Raw genomic sequence first — 21,535 nt, 5'->3', positions numbered from 1 at the left:
CACAGCTTAAATCTCCCATTTAAATACAGATGATTCCTTTGCAAGGTACTGCCCCTTTCTTATGAAAGGGACAGTTTGTTTGCTTCCAGGGGCAAAAAAGTGTTTTTTGTGAAACAGAGTGAAAGAAAATTTGAAGAAACCTGAAAGAGAAAAATAAAACAGTCCTTCAAATAAAAGTGCTTGTGGAATATACAGACTTCTGGGAGAATCAAAATGAAAGGATACCTACTAAAACCAAAAGTATTGACTGATTGTAGAGGTGGCTGATCATTGTTTTTCCTCAGCTAATTTGATATGATTATTTTCAATGTCTTGGAGATGTTGTGAAACTGCTGTGAAACTGCATCAAAGAACTGTTTTGAGATTATGAGAATATTGTATAATAATTGTTTCATATCTGAAAAAAATGTTTCACTGGAGTCTCTAAAACTTCATCACAAGTGGGCTATCATTCATGAGAAAGCCAGGATTTCAGACATTAGAGACTGAGTAAGGAACTAGAAATCAATAGTCAGATTAAGATTAAGTGGCCAAAGAAGCCAAGTACAGAAGGGAGATCAGAGGAGCTGACAGGAGGAGATTCCTACAGAAGTTGAGAGGTTGATATAAGGATGCTGTTGTTAACATGGAGAGCTGTTCTGATTGGAGGAAATCTCTCTTATTTGAAAGAGCTGATTGGAAGAGAGGGCAAGGGAAATGTTGACTTTCATCATTCTCTATGGCTAGAGGGGAAAATCTTTCAAACCTGTAGGGAACAAGTTGTGCATAGTTTTACAGATCCTAAGTTTAAAGACAATTGCTTTTTTTGTTTTCATTTAAAGGATGTCATATCAACTCAGTGCTTTGTCATGAAAACATTTATTAACATCTTTGTAGACGCCAGGGTGATGATAGATAGAAGAACTTGCCATCTCTTCAGCATGCAATAGTAGTAGAGAAACGGGAGCAGAGAGTCCCAGAAGAGGAGAAGGTGAGTCATGGTACTAATTGTTCTACTCAAAATTGGAGCCTGAATGTAGAATTACGAGTTGTCCTGGGGAACTGAGTTTCCCTACTCATATGCCTCACTATTAGCTTCCTGTAAGTTTTTGCTCACTCTCCTCTCAATGTGGAAGAATTGGTAGAGAATATGACCTAGATTTATGAGTTGATTTTATGTTTTGATTATTCTCTTTTCTCTACTGAGAAAAGCTGGTTATTTTTGCCTTCTTATTTAATGAATTTTCCATGTTTAAGAGTTGATGGTGTCAGTGTGATTGATTTGTCTAAGTGTTAGGTTCTCAGGCACTAGAACTGTGAAAGTAAACTCATTATATCTCCTACACCAAGGTTACTCTAAAGGACCCTGCTAGCATCTTGGTGGTTATGGCCCATCATAACTCCAATGCTCCTCTCTCTCCACCCAGACGTGTTGGTATAAATACAGGCTGAGATTAGTAAGCCATGCCAAAGACACAGAGGGAGAAGGATTGGGGAGTGTTCCATGTCATATCTCTTTATACATTCTACACCATTCTTTCCAAGTCACTAGCATTTGGCTAGTGCTTAGATGATTAGATATCAAGTTGATCTAAGTGTGATCATTTACCATCAAACAGTGTCATATCTCTCAATCATTTTGCAAATGATGAGAGGAATGGTTTATTTGCTATAGTACAAGTTGTATTCTAATATGAGATTTTTGCCCTAGTAAGATTTTAACATGTGTGGAAATGGTAAAAATCAGCTCTAGTACCATCACAGTGTTTAACCAATCTGAAATGTGGAGTTCAACCATCATACTGGATATACACAAGCCACCATAGAAAAAAACAAAACAAAACTGAATTTGAAAGAATCTGTAGTCAGTAAATTGAGACTCAGAACAAGATTTGCAATCTTGAAAGCATAATGATATAAAATAAAATATTTCATTAGCAACTTAAAAATCATCATTAACAATCGTTAACAAACTTTGATTAAGCATTTCATATATGATGGGTACATGCCTACTGCTGAGAATATAAAAAATAAAATGAAAGCAGTTCCTGCAGTTAAGAGTCTATATTTTACTGGAAGAGACAAGGGGCACACATATAACTATACATTAAATAGATAAATAGATAGAAATGAACAAATTAGTTATATTCATGTATGATATATATGTATATATACATTTATATACATAGATATGCATGTATGTATGTGTCTGTGTGAATGTGTGTAAAATGGGAAGGTGAAGCACTAGGAGCTGTAGTGATCAGGAAAGGTCTCACAGAGTTGGCAATTGATTTAAGCTTTAAAGGAATATTGGAATTCTAAGACATAAAGCTAAGGAGGGAGTGCATTTTATATATGGTGGGGACAGTCTTTGCAGGATATAGTGGTAGAGTATTGTATGCTAGAGACTGCAAGGACAATTGGACTGACTCAACTACAACAAGTTTAAAGAAATTTAATGTATAGAAATTCTTTAAATGTAGCTTGGAGCCAGGCTGTATAGGGCTTTAAGTTCTATTCAGTGAATTTATATTGGAACCTTAAGGTAACTGGGAGACACAGGAGTTTATTGGGCTGCAGAATGGTAACTTATTCAGATCTGACTTTAGCAGTAACCTAAACAAATATAAGAATACCTTCCTAGCCATGAATGGGAGAGATTCTGATTTCCATAGAGAAAAGAAAAAAGAACACCGAATATGGTTGAAATAACCCTCTAGCATAAACTTTTACATAAAAAAAGACTGTAATACAAAACCGAATTCCAGCAAAGTTGCCAATCTATTTCTCATTTCACTATATCCTACTCCCCTAGGGATCTGTGCAGAGGAACTTTTGTTCCAATAAGCTCCTCAGGGCAAGTAGCAAACTAAGTCATCTCAGTACATATTCTTAGACTGATGATTTCCTGTATGTACTTATCTCACTCTGGCTAAGACTTTGAAAAGTTTCAGTTCCCACCACCTAACATGACCAAAACCCAAAAGCCATTCTAAAAAGGTATCAGTATCTGAGGCTTTCAGTTTCCCAAGCACTATTAGAGGCACTTTACCAAATTATTCCACACTAGATTATTCGTTGCTTCCCTCCCCCTCCACTCTCACAGAAAATACCTCTCTTCAGTAGGATAGTGCCTATGAGCACCCAGAAATTATGCTCATATTTACACATCTCTGAAAATATTTTCCAAAATGAATTATTATTTTTTGATCTTTCAGGCATTTTGATCCAACAAAGAAAGTAAGATTTTTGTCACCTATTGCCTTGAACTTGAATTCTAGTAAGGGAATTCATTATCATACAGATGCATTTCTACCAAGAGTTGCCTCAGAGAGTCTGGAGATAAATCTTTATTCTCAAGTCCTTTCAGGGTTTTATAAATTGGAAAAGTTCCCTTTACAAGTCTGAAAAGACATTTGTGCCCACTCATCCATCAGTTCAGAGTATCATCACTAGTGAGATTCCTACCAGTTCATCATTTGTTGTTGATTTTTTTATTTGTGAGAGAAATGATTATTTCTCTTTCATATTAATAGCTAATTATTAAAACTGGGGAGAATCCCCCCTAGTTTTTTCCCCATCCTATTTTCTTTTCCAATCTTTCAAGGACAGGGCTGATGGAAGATAGGATTAACTTTGTCCTCATTCTGGATATTGCTACTTCACCCAACTATCTCAGGCTTAGGTGGAGTATATAGATTTTTTTGTCTAGATTGTCCAAAGTAAAAGGTGGTTCAATCTCTCTGTCCAAGAGTGATATGATGTCACTGTCAGCCCTCAGTGAAGTGAGCTCACTTCTCTTTGTACAGTCTACCTCTCATCAATTGTTGACCAATCAGAGTTGATTGCCACCCTAAGGAATATCCCTCTTTCAAGGGCTTATAAGCCATGAGCCCAGTGCCATGAGGGTCTTTGGCTATTGAAAGTGTCACTGATATTTAAATAAAAATTCTGACATTATTAATAAAACAACTAATTACTCAGAATTTACGTCTCTTGAACTTTTCAAACATCACATTTGTTTGTTTTCCCCTAGGCATAATGTCTCATGAAAAGAACCATTGCATAGTGGAGTGGTTATGACTTGGATCTGTGAAAGGAGTGTTCAAAATCATAAAATAACAACTCTTTTGAAGTAATGAACTAGTTAGACACATTTGAGTGACTATTGAATTTTTTTAATACCTTTCAACAAACATTTTAATCCAACTAACATTTATAGCCTGGCTATTCAACATACTACAGAGTCAGTGTGACATAATTTATAAAGTGTTGGGCTTAATATCAGAAATATATGGGTTCAAATCCCACCTCTGAAATTTATTAGTTTTATGACCATGGGCAAGTCATTTAACCTGTCAGTGTCTTAGCACCTACTTTAATTATTTGCTAAATAATCTCAATAAATCATGGAGAATTTAAAAAACCTCTTGCTATATATATTGAAGGAACTGAGAGATTCTAAGAAATGGATAAGAAAGGAGAGTGTTAAAGGCGTGAATTTGTTGGGAGAGGGAATGCCCATACTGGGAACTCTCTGATCCTTTCCATATCCTTCTTTTTGGGGCAGCGTATTTGGTAGGTACAGGTAAGAACAGAAAGATAATCAAGAGATAATGCATTGTCTTCATGAAGTTTGCCACTGTGAAATGAAATAAGATGAATATGAGAGCTATAATGCAAGATTAGATGCTTCATTTAAGAGGTCAAGGCAGAATGATTAGAGAGAACCTAGAAGGGAAAGATTACTTATAACTGTGGGATCATGGAAGTGCCAGATCATAGAGGCTTTTGAATACCAGACTAAGGAGACTGTGTTTCTTTTGGTGGTGATGAAGGAACCATCAAAAGTTTGAATACAGGATTGAGATGACAAAACCTAAGGTTTAAGAAAATTTCTCTTGAAGCAGTGTGGAAGATAGATTAGAGGGAGGAGGGATGGATGATAAGATAAAGAGATACAATAGTGTAGGTGATACATTAATGAGTGTCTAGACTTGAGGAGTAGTTGGCTAAATTTCTCCCCTATAACTGTACTTCCTTCTTAATGGAAATCAATGCCTCAGATGTAGTCTCACACTGAAACCTCCCTCAGTCCAATTACCTCCTTACAATCAGCCTTTGAGAACTCACTATGGAACATCCACTGATGTTAGAACCTTTCTCCCATTGGTCAGTTCTTCCTGGATCCTCCATTTAGAGAAAGGACTGTAATAGCAACCAAATTAGGATCTTTTGCTGTTTTTGTTTTACTAAAAGTGCCTCTGATTGAATAATGTGATCAGGGAGGATCTTTTGCACCCATTGATGGGCCTGCCCATTTTGGGAAGCTTGATTTTATTTGTAGGACAGTCTCAAGTACCTTTTGTTTTCCCTACTGAGGCACTGGGTCAGAGGGTTATACTCTCTGGCTCTAAAAAGTTCATAAATACTCTGAGGGTGAAGTTTTACTTTGGGGGCTTAGTTTTTGGAAGATGGTCTGAGGGCCGGATGAGACTCTGGGAAGCCACAAAGCAGCCCTTCTTCCCTGGTTTTTTGAAAACCAAGATGTTGGTTTTTCCCTCTCTGGTAAAGGTTTATGTATATTAGTGGTCAGGCAGTTTGGAAGTGCTGTCTGTTGAGTTTTGATTTCTTTGAAATTTTGACTTTAATTTTCTGATACCTCTGCTTAATTAAAGTGATTATTAACCCCTCAAAAGTTACCTTTCCTTCTGTGAATGCAGATCTAAGAACCTGTGATAGCAGGTCCTCCTGTGTATGTTGCAGTGATTACTGATATAAGGACCCAAGCCAGCCAATCTTTATTCCCTTTTGGGCTGTGCTTCTGACATTCTGTACCTCAATACTATGCTTTCATCCTGGGTAAATTCAATACCATTCCCCCACTTTCCAGCTTCTTTCTGTATATAATCTTTCCCTATTAAATGTTAAGCTTCTTGAGGACAGGAATTTTCTTTTTTTGCTTGTATTGGTATCCCCAGCTTTTAGCACAATGTTAAGTACTTATTGTCTACTTTGCCTACTTGCAATAAGAATTGGGAGAACGAGATATATGAAAGTTCTTATGGAAACAGAATCCACTCAATTTGACAGTAGATTATATCTGTAGGTTAAGATTGAGGGGAGGGGGGAGAAATGATGACAAATCTGAAATTTTTAGCTTGAGTGATTGAAATGAAGGTAGGGTTATCAGAACAAATAGGGAATTTGGGAAGAGGAGTAGATTTTCAGGAATCAAGCATTTATTAAACATCTGATGAATAAAATGATCCCTACCTTCAAGGAGCTTACATTCAAATATGGTAGGTACGCAAATCACATGTAAATATAAATATGGATAGATAGATATTCTTGTTGTGTGCATATATATTATGTATACATATATCCATATAAATGTGTGTAATATATTACACAGATACAAAGCTATGCCTATACATAAAACGTGTTTTATATATATAATATATATACACATACATATACATACACACATATACACACACACATATATATATACGTATATGGACATATGTGTATATGTACATATACTAAAAGTGGGTGTGTTTTATATATCAGTAAGTCCAATAGACACTTATTAAGCCCCTACTGAGTGTCAGGCACTGTGCTAAGTGCTGGGGATAGAAAAAGAAAAAAATATAGTCAATGCTCTTAAGAAGCTCACCATCAACAGGCCCTGTCATAACAAAGTCAAGCAGGAAGCCCTTGGTGGTCTGAAGCTGCAGCAGGCACTGTAAAATCTCAAACATATCAGCCTAGGACAGGAGTCCAGTGGAACTGAACTAGAGAGAACCTCAGAACCAAAGGTAACTGCATTAGTAACTCCTGAGACTATAAGCCCTCAAATCAAAAGTCTGTAAGTCACCTATTTGAACTTCCTGGAGCAAAGATGGTGGAGTGATAGATAAATGCTCTACTCCTCCCCTTGGTGACCCTGAAAAACTCAGAGAATATTTCTCCAGGAAAAATTCTGGAACAGTGGAAGCAATCAAAGGAGTTAACAGTCTCATTAGCCCATGAGACCAGGAAAATCATAAAAATGGGGGGGGAGGGATTTTGCTGTGGTTGAAGGGGACCAGAGTGCAGGACCAGAGCTGTCCCAGACAGCCCTATCTCAATGAACCAGGAGCAGATCCTGAGCCCCTGGGGGGTGGAGTCCACATGCATCAACACCAGGACCCCAGGAGTGCAGAGGAATAGGGAAGACAGTAGTGCACACAGGGTTCACCAACCACTGAGCCTGCCGGTGCTCAGGAGAGAACAGCTCCTGTAGCCAGACTACCCCTCCCCCATACTTAATGCAGCTAGATCCAGGGTTACTCTGGGGAAACTCAGAAAGACTTCAGCTGGACTCTGCTTTGACACATCAACCAGGTCAGCACCTGGTTAGCTAAAGTATTCAGATTAGCTAAAAGAAACAGAGACCACAATACACGAAGTCTCAAGTTCTAAGCCTAAGAACAGTGGGACAGAGCCCCCTGCACTCCAGAAGCAGAGTTCCACTTGAAAAGCCGGGAAAAGGGTGATCATCATGACCAAGAACCAAACCATAAACGATAACACCATAGAATCTTTCTGTTGGGGAAAAGGACAAAGCAGGAATACCAAAGAGGTCAACATTGAGACTATATGCCCATCTGAAATTTCAGAAAGGAATATGAACTGGTCTCAAGGCCAAAGAGCATTCTTGGAAGTGCTCAAGAAGAATTTTAAAAGCCAGATTATGGAAGTAGAAGAAAAATTGGTCAATGATTTTAAAAATATAAAAAACAAAATCACAGAATAATTTAAAAGGACAATTGGAGTAAAGAAAAGGAAGCACAAAATCTAACTGAGAAAATTGAACAAATGGAAATGTGTTGGGGGTGGAAGCTCAATTCCATGTGGACAGTCTCGGGCGGGTAAAGGTGGGAACTTCTAAATCTTAGAGTTCTCATGAGGCCCCCCAGAAAACAGCAGGGAATCGAGGAGTGAGACCGAGCTATCTCGTGTATTTCCGCCTCTTCCCGTGAGAAACGTGATGGGAGGAGCATCCCCGCCCTCGAGACTGACCTGGATCTGGACACACCTATTGTTATCTAACAGGCACGGTATTCAGGTGCAAACTACGCAGCTGGAGAGCTTAATTAGGGTCAGGAAAGCCTGAAGGCGCTCTTAGCGCTGAGGGGCCCTGACAGGACAGAAGGAGCTTCTTCCCTTTTCCTCTCTTCGCTCTCCCTTCCCCCTCTCTCCCCACTTCCACTTCTGCTTTCAATCTCTTACTGTAAGATCTTTGCCTCCTTGGGAGACTTCTCTCTCCCTCCTAAGGAAGAGTTCCCCCTGCACATGTAACCAGGACCCTGAATAAAGCTTAACCCTTGTTCGACTCCGGAAAGTCTCTTCTCTCATACGTTTATCCAGTTTGGCCAACCGAAGACCTGGGACAGGTAAGGTAAGACTCGGGTAGCCCTCAGGCCTCTAGGCCTGGCAGAAAAGAAAGTACAAAAATTTGAAGATGCATTGACAGACCACGACACAATTTATTACTTAGCAAAACAATATGAATACACATATTACATATTTAAGAATGATACTAAGAGCAATTATAAGGCTTGGGGTGATGTGGCTGAATCTACACAATACCAGACATATGGATTATTTTTTCAAATGTGAGAATAGTCTCACTGTCCGTTACACAGTTGTTATATCTACCTGCCACAAAACATCTAGGTGATGGATGTTGTTTTTATTTTTATTTTTTTGCTGTTTTTAAAAATGTCTAGATATTCCTGTTATGTCATCAGATTATATATTCTTTACCAAAATTTTCAAGCATGTGGGAGCCTGGCAGTAATCGTTTCTAATAGTTTGCATTTAAGCTTTTAATTAATCCAATTGAGAATCAGGAATACAACACAGGAATTAAGGGGAAGTATATAGTGGTTATATTTCAAAATTGTTTTAAAATCTGCCTTTTCTGGCTTTGGAGCCTTGCATTTGAATCATCCAAGTCTCCTAACTGGAATGAAAGGCAAATTGACCAAACAAAAATAATGGAGCTTTCTATACTCTCTGGATAATAATTCAAAAATTAATAGTAGCTAAAACTCAGGCCCTGAAGCTCAGCATAAATCAGTTACTGATATAAATAGGATCAACTTGTCTTTACACTTGAAACAATCAATAGATGTACATTTTTATGTCTGAAGGGTGACCAAGATAGAAGAAATAGCAATCAGTAATGAGAAATACACTGTAGTAATGCCCGAACTTTTTACCCAGCAGTAATGGCATCATTGTTCAGTCATGAAAATATGCTAACATACTACAAACTTGTGAAATTGATGTCTTTCAAGGCTGTCATGGGCAGGTCATGCCTATATGTCCTTAAGAAATTACCCTTTAAATAAACTTATAACTTGTCAGTAGAAGGAATATTGTCAGTGTTTGTAACTGATCTCATTTTAAGAAATAAATTCATTTGGGTGAATGTCAATTTTTCATTTCTAATCCATAGCAGAAGTTTGTCTAAATGGTATTAGAAACATACTGTTTTTATCAGTGATTTTTAATACCCTCTACCTGAATTCTTGCCTTGGTAAAATTTTGGTTATGGAATCACTCATAAATTTGATTGTTAATGATTAATAATTCAGATTTGTTTTTTTCTACTTCTAACAAATATAATACATATCAAAAATATGATTTCCTAGTCTTAGCAATATTGTTTTTTTCTCCTTGCTTCTGAGTCATCTTCTTTTTTTCCTGAAAGCCAATCTCTATCATGGAATATCCCATCTCACTTCACAAAAGAGCAACCTAGGAGAAAGAATATTTGTGGAATTGATCTCCTATTTTATATGCTACAGATGCATAGAAGTTTCCTTCTGATTCATTTCAACAATTTCCTCCTAAACAGTATCTCTTTAGAATTCACTTTCATTTTTTTTTTTTCAGGACCAAACTTTTCTGAGTTTTCAACTCCTGGACACAGAAAATATGAGATGCTACTAGTACATCAGAGTTATTAGTGCTGTAAACTGAAGAAACAATCTTTTAAAACAGACTTTCTTCAAAGCACTATAAAAGTTCCCATTTTCCTTCAAAGAAGGGGCAATAGAGTTGATAGTTCAGATTTGACCAGGTTGAAAATGATTTGAATAAAGATACATATCGTATAAGATATATAATGTAATAAAGAAATATAATAAATAATAACGATGTGTAATGATGCCTCATTCAGAGAGACATTTACTGGCATTCCACAGGAATAGATTGTTTACTCCTTGAGGGCAAGGATGGTTTTATCTTATTCTCATATTCCTATCATCTGGCTCAGTGCAGTAATATAATTAAATGGGTTAAAGGAAACCCAAGAACAGTCGCTAAGAGACAAAATAATAAAGGAAGCATTCAGGTTCTTTCACCTTTCTTCCCAAAGTTTTCCTCAGAATGAAAACTGTCTCTGTCAAGTGGAAAATATACTGGACCTAGAATCAAAAGATCTGGGTTTTAATTCTGACACTAGCTGTGTGAGTGTGCACAAGTCATTAGGTGTCCCTGAGCTTGAGATTCATTGCTTGTAAAATAGTTTTACAACATCAACTGTTCCTCACGGAGCTGTTATAAGACTCAAATATAATAATATTTAATTCATTTTGGAAACTACAAATTGTTGTATAAATGTACAGTAAGTTTTCAAATCCATGGATTTTCTATAAGGCTTTGAGGCTTGTTAATACCTGTGCTCTGTTTCCAAATCTAATATTATCTAATGAGCTAGGCTGCTAATTGCTTTATAATAACATTAAACCTGATTCTCTCATGGGCAGCAATTACCATAAAGATTTACTGTATAAAGGTGACACCGGGGAAGTCACTTAACCTCTCTGAGGCATCTTTTTCCTCATTTGTAAAACAGAGATAATAATAGTATCATGACCTACCTCACAGGTAATTATGAGGACTATACTTTGTAAAAATTAAAAATCTATACAAATATAAGGAGGAATGTGCTGGAACAAGGTTGTGCTGGTTCAGAGGAGACACTTGTTAAATTTTCAATGTGAGAATTTGTACCTTGCAAAATGGCAAGTTGTGCAAATCAGGGCTTGGTTTATTGTTTTACTGATTGTCTAGACTAAAGATAATGATGGAGAATGGGTTAATAATTCAAATTAAACTGAAAAAAACTGTGTTTTGGGGTTTTTTTGCTGTTGTATGGTGAGCCCTTTGTTAAACATTTTTCTGCACATAAACTGGTATTGTTATAAATCCTCACTAAATCTTTAAATGACTCATGGACCAAACCTCACCTCCATTTTTAACCATGGAGTTAAGTCTTACATGGAATGAGTCTAGTCCTGGGGATTAGACATTTACAGAATAATATTTTCTCTGGCTCTTTTCCCCACCCCACAATTTTACTCAGGAAAAATGCTCAGAATAAAGATTAGATTAGGCAGATGTCCATATTTCCCCATGCTTTTTTTAGATGGAGCTACATTCCCAAATATTTTCCTCAAGGTTTTATATTAATATTAGATATGGATCAGTATTTATTCACTGACACAGAAGATGAATAAAATGCAAAGGAGCCACAGAAGCCATGAATGAATACAGAAACATAAAGCACTTAAATATCTCACCAGATATTTGGAAGAAGGCTCAACAGATATTCCCCATTCATATCACTGTACAAATGACTCATAGCAACAACGCAGTTGGCAAATCCAAGTTTCTCAAAAGAGAATGGGAGAGAGACAGAGACACAGAAACAGAGAGAAACAGACAGAGACCTGTTATAGAAAACCAGCAGCAAATAAGGCCCAAATGGCTAGGTATTAGGCAATAATGGTTGAAGGATAGTGTAGTTTTGTTGAAGAGAAGCCCCATCTTTGGCTATCATGGGGAGGAGTGGGATGTTACCCATCTTTTCATCTTTCAAGTTTTTCTTATGTGGATTCATCTGATGGTCCAGTTGGGATTCAGCTCCTGTCCCCCCATCTTCCATTTTGGAGAGACTGTTCTAGGAAGCAAGTGTCCAAATTATCTAACATAGGTACTCTCAGTCTTTTAGGAACTTTCTAACTTCATTTTCTTTCAAAGATCATTTTCTGGAACCTGTCTCTCATATGTGATCAGAAAAGGAAATAAATCAAAGTGGAGGTCTAACAACTCCTTCCTCATTCTTTCCTAAGCAAATACAAATCTCTCATCCTGTTTTTCTGCCTCCAAAAAGCTACCTTTTACTGGAGGCAGTGGTGGGATTATCTGTAGGAAGCAATAATCTCTTCAGTCCCCTTAATTTTGAAGTCCAAGTATAGGGAGAATACAAAAAGGCCAGGCTGATGTAAATCAAACACAGGTGTTGGGTGTGGGAGAAAAATGAAGGAAGAAGAGGGGAGTCGCTCATTCTGTAAATATCCTTATTTATCAGCAAATTTCTGGATGAGGAAGTAAGTACAGAGCACAGTAATGTGTACAAAAGAAATAAAGAATATAACAGGAGATTCCTGGAGTAGATTAAGATTATAATTCCCATTTTTCCTTTGGAAAAGCATTGCTTTATGTCTACCCTGAGGGTTTTGATCTTCTCTGGTCCTGGGAACTTAAAAAAATTGCTTCAGGTTCTTAATTGTTCTCTCTGTTTACTGTTTTTTCTGTATGTCTACTTTGTATGAGCTAATAATTATAATCACCGAGTGACCACAGAGGTTTGTGGTTTTGGGATCTTTGGATCAGCTGTTTTACAAGCTTGAAGTCTAGATCTCTCCTCACTCCTGTTTCTTAGACTGCTATGCCTCCTTTGAGATGCAAAAACTATCTTCATCCCTGTGTTAAAATTGTATCTTCTTTTAGTACCCTTCACCATCTCCACCCTTATTATAGTAAGTTTATAAGTAGTGAGTATAAGGTAGCAATGGCAGGAAGCATAACTGCAAAAGGAGAACCTAGAAGTCACTTACAGAATATTCCATAAATTAAGGGGGCATACCAGTTACTTGCCAATCGTCTCATAAATTAGGAGAGCAAAGGAGCCATTGGAAACTGTCTCATAAAATAACAAAGGCTATATCCTGAGACCATGTGCTGAACTAGGGGAAGCCAACTAGACCTTAATGTCTAGCCCCTCAGTTCTGCTGCTGTTGTCTATAAAGCTCAGATAAGCCTCAAACATTTGCAGTAAAACCAACAAACACCAGATAAGTGTTATGCTAATGAACTAACGCTGAGGTATTGTTGATAATGTAGAAATAAAGTGCATATGTTAATGAACTAAGCCTAAGGTGAAATGAGTAAGTGTTACTCTGTTTCTACCAAAACACCATTAAAAATGAGAACCCAGTCTCCAGCCCCATAGTATTCCCAACTTAGATGCATGGTTAGGTGACTCTTTGTGTCCTCCTCCTTCCCCATTCTGTGTCCCACGCTTCCTACCTTCTTCTCTATCTACCATCTCCTGTCTCCGTGCTGTCTGCCTCTATGCTCACCATACTCCTCTATACTTTTTTGTCTCTGTACTCTCTGTGCCTTAATAAAGTGCAATTGAAACATTACTCCCCGTTTACTGTCATTGTGGTCTTTCCCTGTGAGTTTCCAATAATCCAGGCCTGCCTATTGCCCATCAACTCAAAACATCCCCTTACCACCAGACCCATTCTCTTATTCATAAACAGGGAACACCAGGACAGAGGCTTGGCCATAGCTGCTTCTTTCTCTGAGCAAGCACAAAGTACAATGAATTGATGGGATGAAATCAAAGGTGGGTAGCTTAACCTCATGTTCCCTCTCAGTCGATTTTTTTCCATTTATCTTGGGTTTCAATAAATCGTTGAATGATTCCATAAATTAATTGGCAGTTCAAACTGTTTAGCTGTTAGTGTTTTTTCCCTCCACAAAGGATATTGTATATCTTAATCAGTCACCCTATATGAAATGTATTCCTTAAGAGAAAGCATCAGTTTTCCTTTTATTCTTATATTCCCTTTGCCTAGCATAGTGCCTAAAATGGGAGTTAAACGTCTTCCCTGCCCATTGATAGGCCTCAGGTGGGGTGATTGAGGGAGGCTTGATTATGGAAGGCTTGTTTCCTATGAAGGCCCACATCTTTTGCTGATTGTTAATGAGGCCGTGGGTCATGATGGGTCATGCCCTCCTACTCTGAAAGGAGTATATATATACACATATATATATGTATATATATATATATATATATATATATATATATATATATATATATATATGTGTGTGTGTATATATACATATATACACACATATATATATATGTATATATATATACTCTGAGGGGAGTGTTTGTTTTGGGGCTTTGGTTTTGGAAGAGGGTTGGTTGACCAGATGAGACTCTGGGCAGCCATTTTTAGAAGCCCCCCTGGCTTTGAAAACCCAGATGTTGGTGGTTCTTTCTCTGGTAATGATGTATATATTGCCTATGGTCAGACAGTTGGAAGCCCTGTCTCTTGGTCCTGCTTGTGTTTTCTCTATTGGTATATGTGTTTGATTAAAGTGATTGTTGACTCCTCAAAAGCTGCTTTCCATTTAGAAAAACAGATCTAAGAACCCCTATAGCAGGCCCTCCTGTGTATGCTTGGGTGCTTACTGTTACAGTGGCTTACACATGGTTAGGACAACATTTTTAATTAAACTGAAGTGATTTATATAACATTGTTTTACTGCCAGGTATCAAAAGTAAGACCAGAACCCAGGTCATTTGACTCTAAACCTAGAACATTTTCTACAGCTATTTATCAAGCCAGACCTGGGTAAGCTATAAGAACATTTGGCAAGAATTGACTGACCACAAAAATGTTAGTACTCACTATTTTCACCCGATTGGGAAAAGAAGAAAATAATATGAGATCAGAAATGAGGGGAGAAGTTTTTCACATTCAGAATATTGCAAGTTAGGGAACTTTCAAGGAAAACAAAGGGAGGTAGTAGTCCTTCTGTAGCAATAGGACAACCATGGCAGCCAGTATCTGTTACATTGGCAGTTCCCTGCTTTGAAACCCTGACAGCTAACTTCTAAATGGACAAGTGGAGAACAATACAACTATGATTTTGTTTCATTGATTTATTTTTCATCAAGAATATTGACTCCAGTAACAGTGAGAGGAGGGAAGACATCTCCAAAAAGCGGTAGTACCCATCATATCCCTGATTTATTTTGCTTAATTGTATTTGTTTTTAAAATTCTATTAAAAAATACATTTGATGGTCTAAATGTTGTTTCACATAAACACTTGTGATTGACTCTGTACTTATGTCATCCAGTGTCCCTTTGTGGCATGGGAGCACCATGAAAGATTCACAGGAAGGTTACCTTTCCCAGCACATAGTTGGGATCTCAACTCCCAGTCAATTATTAAAGAATTTTGCTCACTCCCTGAGAGCATAAGCATTTCATAACTTTATTTCCAAATGCAGAATAATTATGTAGATAGGTCAAATTTTATAAATCTTCCCAATTCACAAGTCTAATAGTAGTAACCAGATGTTATATAAGCTGTGTGAGTTAAATGGACTAAAATTTTGACTCATTAATGCTAAGTTATTCCCCTTAGCCATGAGGACAATGAACTGACTTTCTTGATCTGCCCTTTTCTGGTGATAGCTTCAGATCTAGAAGATGTCCTAATAAACTTCATTTTACGTAAGAGAAAAATAATGACCAAAGAGGTAAACTGATTTGTTCACACAGGATCAGGTGCCAAAAGGCAGATCTGAATCCATATCTTCCAGCTATTAAGAGAATTTCATTTCTGCTGGGCCATGCTGACAGAAAAGTGATAAAGCCAATGACTTCAATGAGATTTTTAAGCTTTGCAGCTCAAGAGTTTTTTCTCTGGACAAAACTTCTCTAATAAAGGATACTGGTTGATTGCAGTGTTCTTTGTGTTTGTTATTGGGTGTGTACTAATTTTACAAAGTGATCATTAATCTCCCTTCTTTATACTATTCTAGAGAACGAAAGACATTAACTGTCAAGAGCTCATCAATAACTCTCTTAGGACTTTTGTGGTTTTCACAGTCTGATGAACTGGTTTCCTAGAGTCCCCAAAGCATCAGCATTGACTTTGAGGTGACTGTCAGTCATTGAATTATAGAATGGAAAATCATTTGAATAACTGTGTGGCTGGAAAAAAAAAAAACACCTGTTAAATGACTGAATTGAATAACTGCCCTTTTCAAGTAGTATGCTAGGAAGACAAAGTATTTTATGCTAAGCTGCTGGTGGCACAACAGTGAGAGTCCTGGGCCTGGATTCAGGAAGACCTGAATTGAAATCTGACTTCAGATATGTACTAGCTATGTATGCCTTGGCATACATCTCTTTGGCATTCTCACTTGGCATGCCACTTAACTTTTCTTTGCCTCAAATGTTAAATGAGGATGATAGTATTACCTACATCTCAGGGTTGTTGTGAAGATCAAATGAGATAATATTTTTAAAAAAACACAACAAACACATAGCACAATGCCAAGCAAACAGTAGATGCAATATAAATGTTTATTTCTTCCTCTTTTCCCTTCCCTGTCATGGTGCTATTTTCTAGTTTCTCCCTCTATTTTAATAAAATAGTTTACAAATGTTACCTTTTATTTGTTCCCCATATATATTTTCTTTTGTAGCCTTGGAATTAATTTCTGACTCCATTTGACTATGAAGCAAGAAAGGAAAAATACCACTTCTCCAAACCCCCTTCTTGAAATTAGGAATATTCCTGAAGTTGTCACAGTGTGAGAAGTCAACTTCAACAGGTAGTAGAAGTCGTTAGTTTCCCTTCTTTTAACAAGTGGCTTAAAAAAATTACCCAACACTATTAAGTTGAAACTAAAATAAAGATACATTTATTAAATGCCTACTATGTGTTTTTGCTGCCAGTCTCTATCTATCTTATGAAATTTTCTTTTGACCATAGCCAGTAAACTTCCTAAACAACTGGATTAGCATCTAATCTGTTACTGAACAAATGGAATCCACTATTGTATATCTCAGTAATGGAGATTAAAAATGGTAGAATGCCATCAGAATTCACTACAATTTGCCTCATATATTGGAGATCTTCACTGGATGACCAAATATTGTAACTGACCTTTTCTTAACCTGTTGATTACATAACATGTATCAGTAGGTTAAAGAATATTTTATAAAGGTGAATACTTTCTGTATTATACTTTAGGTTAATGCAACATTGCAGGTAGCTTCTAGAGTACTGAAGAGAAAATAGTTCAGAAGAATTATGGCAGGGTCTATTCAGTGACATTGACCAATCAGATGGTTCAATAATGCATTGCTATGGCTAAATACAGAACTTCAACTGTCCTGTATAAACAGACAACAAATGCAGTGATAACCTAATTTATCTGCTGTCATTAGGAAAGAGACTACTCCATATAAGCAAAATTTCTAAATAACTTAAGGTTACCTTTTTAAACAATTTTATAATAATGACTTTGCCCTATAAGCACAGCTTTAGTCAATCTTTTTTCCACTACCATAAAGACATTGTCTTGTGACACTTTGGGTCTTCTAAGAAACTGTTCTGCCTAGCCCTTTCTTAACTGGGTTACACCACAGGGATACTATTGGGATGTGACCTTACATAAAGAAATTCCTATAAAACAAAGGTCACCCCATGTTCAGAGTCGACATTCATGACTTGTCAATCATGCCATTGCTTTGGGGCCTTTTAACACTCGTGAAATGACTTGCTGTTGAAAAGGACTGACATTTTTCATTTGGTTCAATTTGATTTTTCCCTATTTCCTGACAAAAGGAGTGGTGTGGGGATAGGGGTTAGAACGGCAGGATTTAAAAAAAAAAAGTTCACAGCTCAGAATTTCCTTCCTCAACCCTCCATGTGTCATCATGAAACTCTAAGATTTCCAGGGAGGAGTAGAAAAGGCTGTCCTTTCTCTACGTCCACATAATGAAGATGATCACATAGCAGCAAGTACAGAAAAATTCCTATAAGCAAGAATTTCTCTAAATAAGGTTATACCTAGTCCCCTGCCTCCTTTATCATTTCTGGATTTTTTTTTCTTTCCTGATCTAACACATCTATCCTGAGATGAATACGTCTAGATTTAGAGATGACATTTTGAGTTCAAGACATCCGAAAGTCTCGAGTTCCATCAGATCAAAGCTTGGTTGTTGTCCTTCATCTTCGAAGAAGACCAGAATGATATCACCACTGTAAAGTGAAATTTCACTGTGTTCAACTGTGTCTGATCAAGCCAATATGAACTCAGAATGCTTTACCACATATTGGGCACAGATAGTCTGTGTGAATATTTGGGGTGAATATCCCAAATTTGTGCATACTGAGTTTACTTTGTGCTGTCTCAATTCTGCTTTGCTCAAAGACCACAGCACCTTTTCTCATGTGGGCACGCCATGCTGAGCAGTCCTGTGCCAGTGTCTCCCATGTTGCACAGTCAAATCCAAAGTTCTTGAGAGAGACCTTGAGAGTGTCCTTGTATTATCTCTTCTGACCACTATGTGATCTCCTGCCCCATGCAAGTTCTCCATAAAATAGTCTTTTTGGCAAGCGTACATTTTGCATTCGAATAATGGGGCCAGCCCATCAGATTGCTCTCTCTGAAGCATAGTTTGAATACTTGGCAGTTCAGCTTGAGCAAGGACTTCAGTGTCTGGTATCTTATCATACCAGGTGATCCTCAGAATCTTCCTAAGACAGTTCAAATGGAAGTGATTCAGTTTCCTGGCATGGCACTGGTAGACCATCCATGTTTCACAAGCATGTAACAATGAGGTCAGTACAGAGCTCTGTAGAGCTTCAGTCTGGAAGTCAGTCTAATATCTCTCCTCTCCCAGACCTTTCTTCAGAGTCTCTCAAATACTGAGCTAGCTCTGGCAACGTGTGCATCAACCTTATTGTCAATGTGTACATTAACTTCATTGTCAATGTGTACATCAACCTTATTGTCAATGTGTACATCCCTGAAAAATACACAACCAAGGTAAGTGAACATATGAACAGCATTGAAAACTTTTCCATTTGTTGTAACTGATGGTTCCGCATATGGATGGTGTGGTCATGGCTGATGGGAGCACCTGTGTTTTGTTGGTGTTAATTATTAGGCCAAAATTAGCACAGGCATCAGATAATTGATCCATATTTCGTTGCATCTCAGCTTTAGAGGCTGTACTGAGTGTACAGTCATCTGCAAACAGAAAATCATGCACCAGCACTCCCTCCACTTTGGTCTTGGCTTGTAACCTTTTCAAATTGAAGAACTTACCATCAGTACGGTAGTTGACCTTGATGCCATGCTTATCCTCATTGAAAGCATTTGTTAACAAGATCAACACTTAATGGTGGTAGGAAAGGAGGTCCTGACAACTACTCAAATGCTCTTGGAGAGAATGGCCACTGATAACCGCTTGGCCTCAGTCTGGCCCGTTTTACCATCAGACATGTACCAGAAGTTGTTTATCCTTTCTTCTCAAAGAGGGCCATGACATCAGAGAGGTGATGCTATGACATGAAAGTGAATTGGATATAATTGAGGGAAGGTTATGTAAAGTCACCAGCCTCACTTTCTCCTCCAGATCCATTTGGATCTAGTGATAAGACATGGATTAGAAAGACTGGAGATGGCTCCAGATGCAGTGGGATATCTTGGCCTTTTTAAACTGAGGTCTTTAACAGGTCTCAGTATGACTGAAGCAATGCCCACTGGGGAGATTAAGACTAGGTGGGAAATGAAGCAAATATATCATGACCTAATATATCTGGTATCCTTAGGGAGGAGAATATTCCATATGAGTAAATTTTCTAAATAACTTAAAATTATCTCTTTTTACATAAATTTAAGAATAAAATTAACTTTGCACTGTATGCAATTTATTCAATCTATTTTCTATTTCACTACCTCGTAAAAAAATATCAGTCTTGAAGAAAAAGACCATCAGGGTCTCTGGACAAAGCAGAAACAATTGCAATTTGTATTCACTCTGAGGCAAGTAAGGCCAAAACAATGGGTAGAAGTTGTTTAGGCAATACAGAGTTGAAGACACATGTAAAATGCATAATTAGAAATGGCGCAAACCATTTTATTTTCTTTTACAATCAGCGAGCATTTGTTAAATTCCTACTATGTGTCAGACACTGCACTAACTACTCTAGAAATGTCGTTACCTGGTTCAAATGAGGTTACGTAACAGCCTACCAAAAATCGTGACAAAATTTGCAAGTTAAGTTATTATGTCCTGTACTACATTCTTCAGTTAATGCATACCATCTTTCATGTTTAATTTTGTGTGTAGAAGGAAGGTTATTGTGTCTGCTATGTATATGTGTGAACAAATTACCTACGCCGTACCTGATTTACATCGTACATTGATGCTTTTTTTGGAAAACTGTAGTTGTCAATCAAAATCCAAACTATAAATACATTTGTCCCTGGGTCTCTGGGATAGAAATTTCAGAAACTGAAAATTGTGAGAAAAAGGGGCTTCAACCCTCTTATTAGAAGCAAAGCTCCATAGGTCAGAAACATATCTAGATGACATCCCTGGTTCTGGGCAAGAGTGACACATTACTTGGGTCCCTTCAGAATTCTGAAAGTTAGAGCTGGAAAAGATGAATAAAGAAGGGAAGGGAGAAGTAACCCTGGAATTGAGTGATTAAAAGACATACTTCAAAGGCTGCTGTCAATCATTAACAGAAATCCTATGAGATATTGATATCAAAAGAGTTGAGATAGAGAGCAGATTGATTGCTGGTCAAAGTTCAAACCTGAGGGAATTGAAAGAAGATGGGGAAGTGAAAATACATTGAGCCTAATCAAGTTAGCATTATGTCCAAACCACAATATCCTTTCTTACCCACTATTACCATCTATATGTGCTCTCTTTTATTAGAAAGCAAATCCCTTATATACAGGGACTATCTCACTTTTATGTTGGTATCTCCCTAGAAGAGTACCTGGAACATATAATATTTTTGTTACTTTTCTATTCATTCATTTTATATGTTTATATCTTTTCCTTTTAAAAAAAATTCTAGGGGGTTCACATGCTCTGCCAACACTGATGTCCTCAGTAATCTTGGGCTGCTCCACTGACTCCTTTTGATTCAGCCACCTTTCTTGAATAATGTGATGTAGTTATAGCTTATTAGTATACTGTTCCATGATCAATCTCTACTCAATTAAGAATTGGTCTTAAATTACAATAATCAAGAATATTTTTGTTTGCTTTTATATTCTGATCTTAAATACAAATACATATGTATATATATATGTATATATATATATATATATGCTTCTAGTATTTTAATTAACGTGTTATTTTCACCTACTATCTTGCATTGAAGAATACATCTATACCTTAATTGTATCTAGGAAAAGACATTGTGTTTCAAAATTGCTGATTTATAAGCTTGTCAAATATAAAAGGCTAAATGCTTTAAAGAAACAGTAAACTATTCCAGAAAAAAAAATATCAAATAATATGCTTGTCACTATACCTAGGATTGCCATAATAAGATAATAACAAAAATAATAGCTA

Source organism: Notamacropus eugenii, chromosome 4 (assembly GCF_028372415.1).
Source record: "Notamacropus eugenii isolate mMacEug1 chromosome 4, mMacEug1.pri_v2, whole genome shotgun sequence".
NCBI lineage: Eukaryota > Metazoa > Chordata > Mammalia > Diprotodontia > Macropodidae > Notamacropus > Notamacropus eugenii.
Note: the sequence above shows the minus strand (reverse complement) of the source record.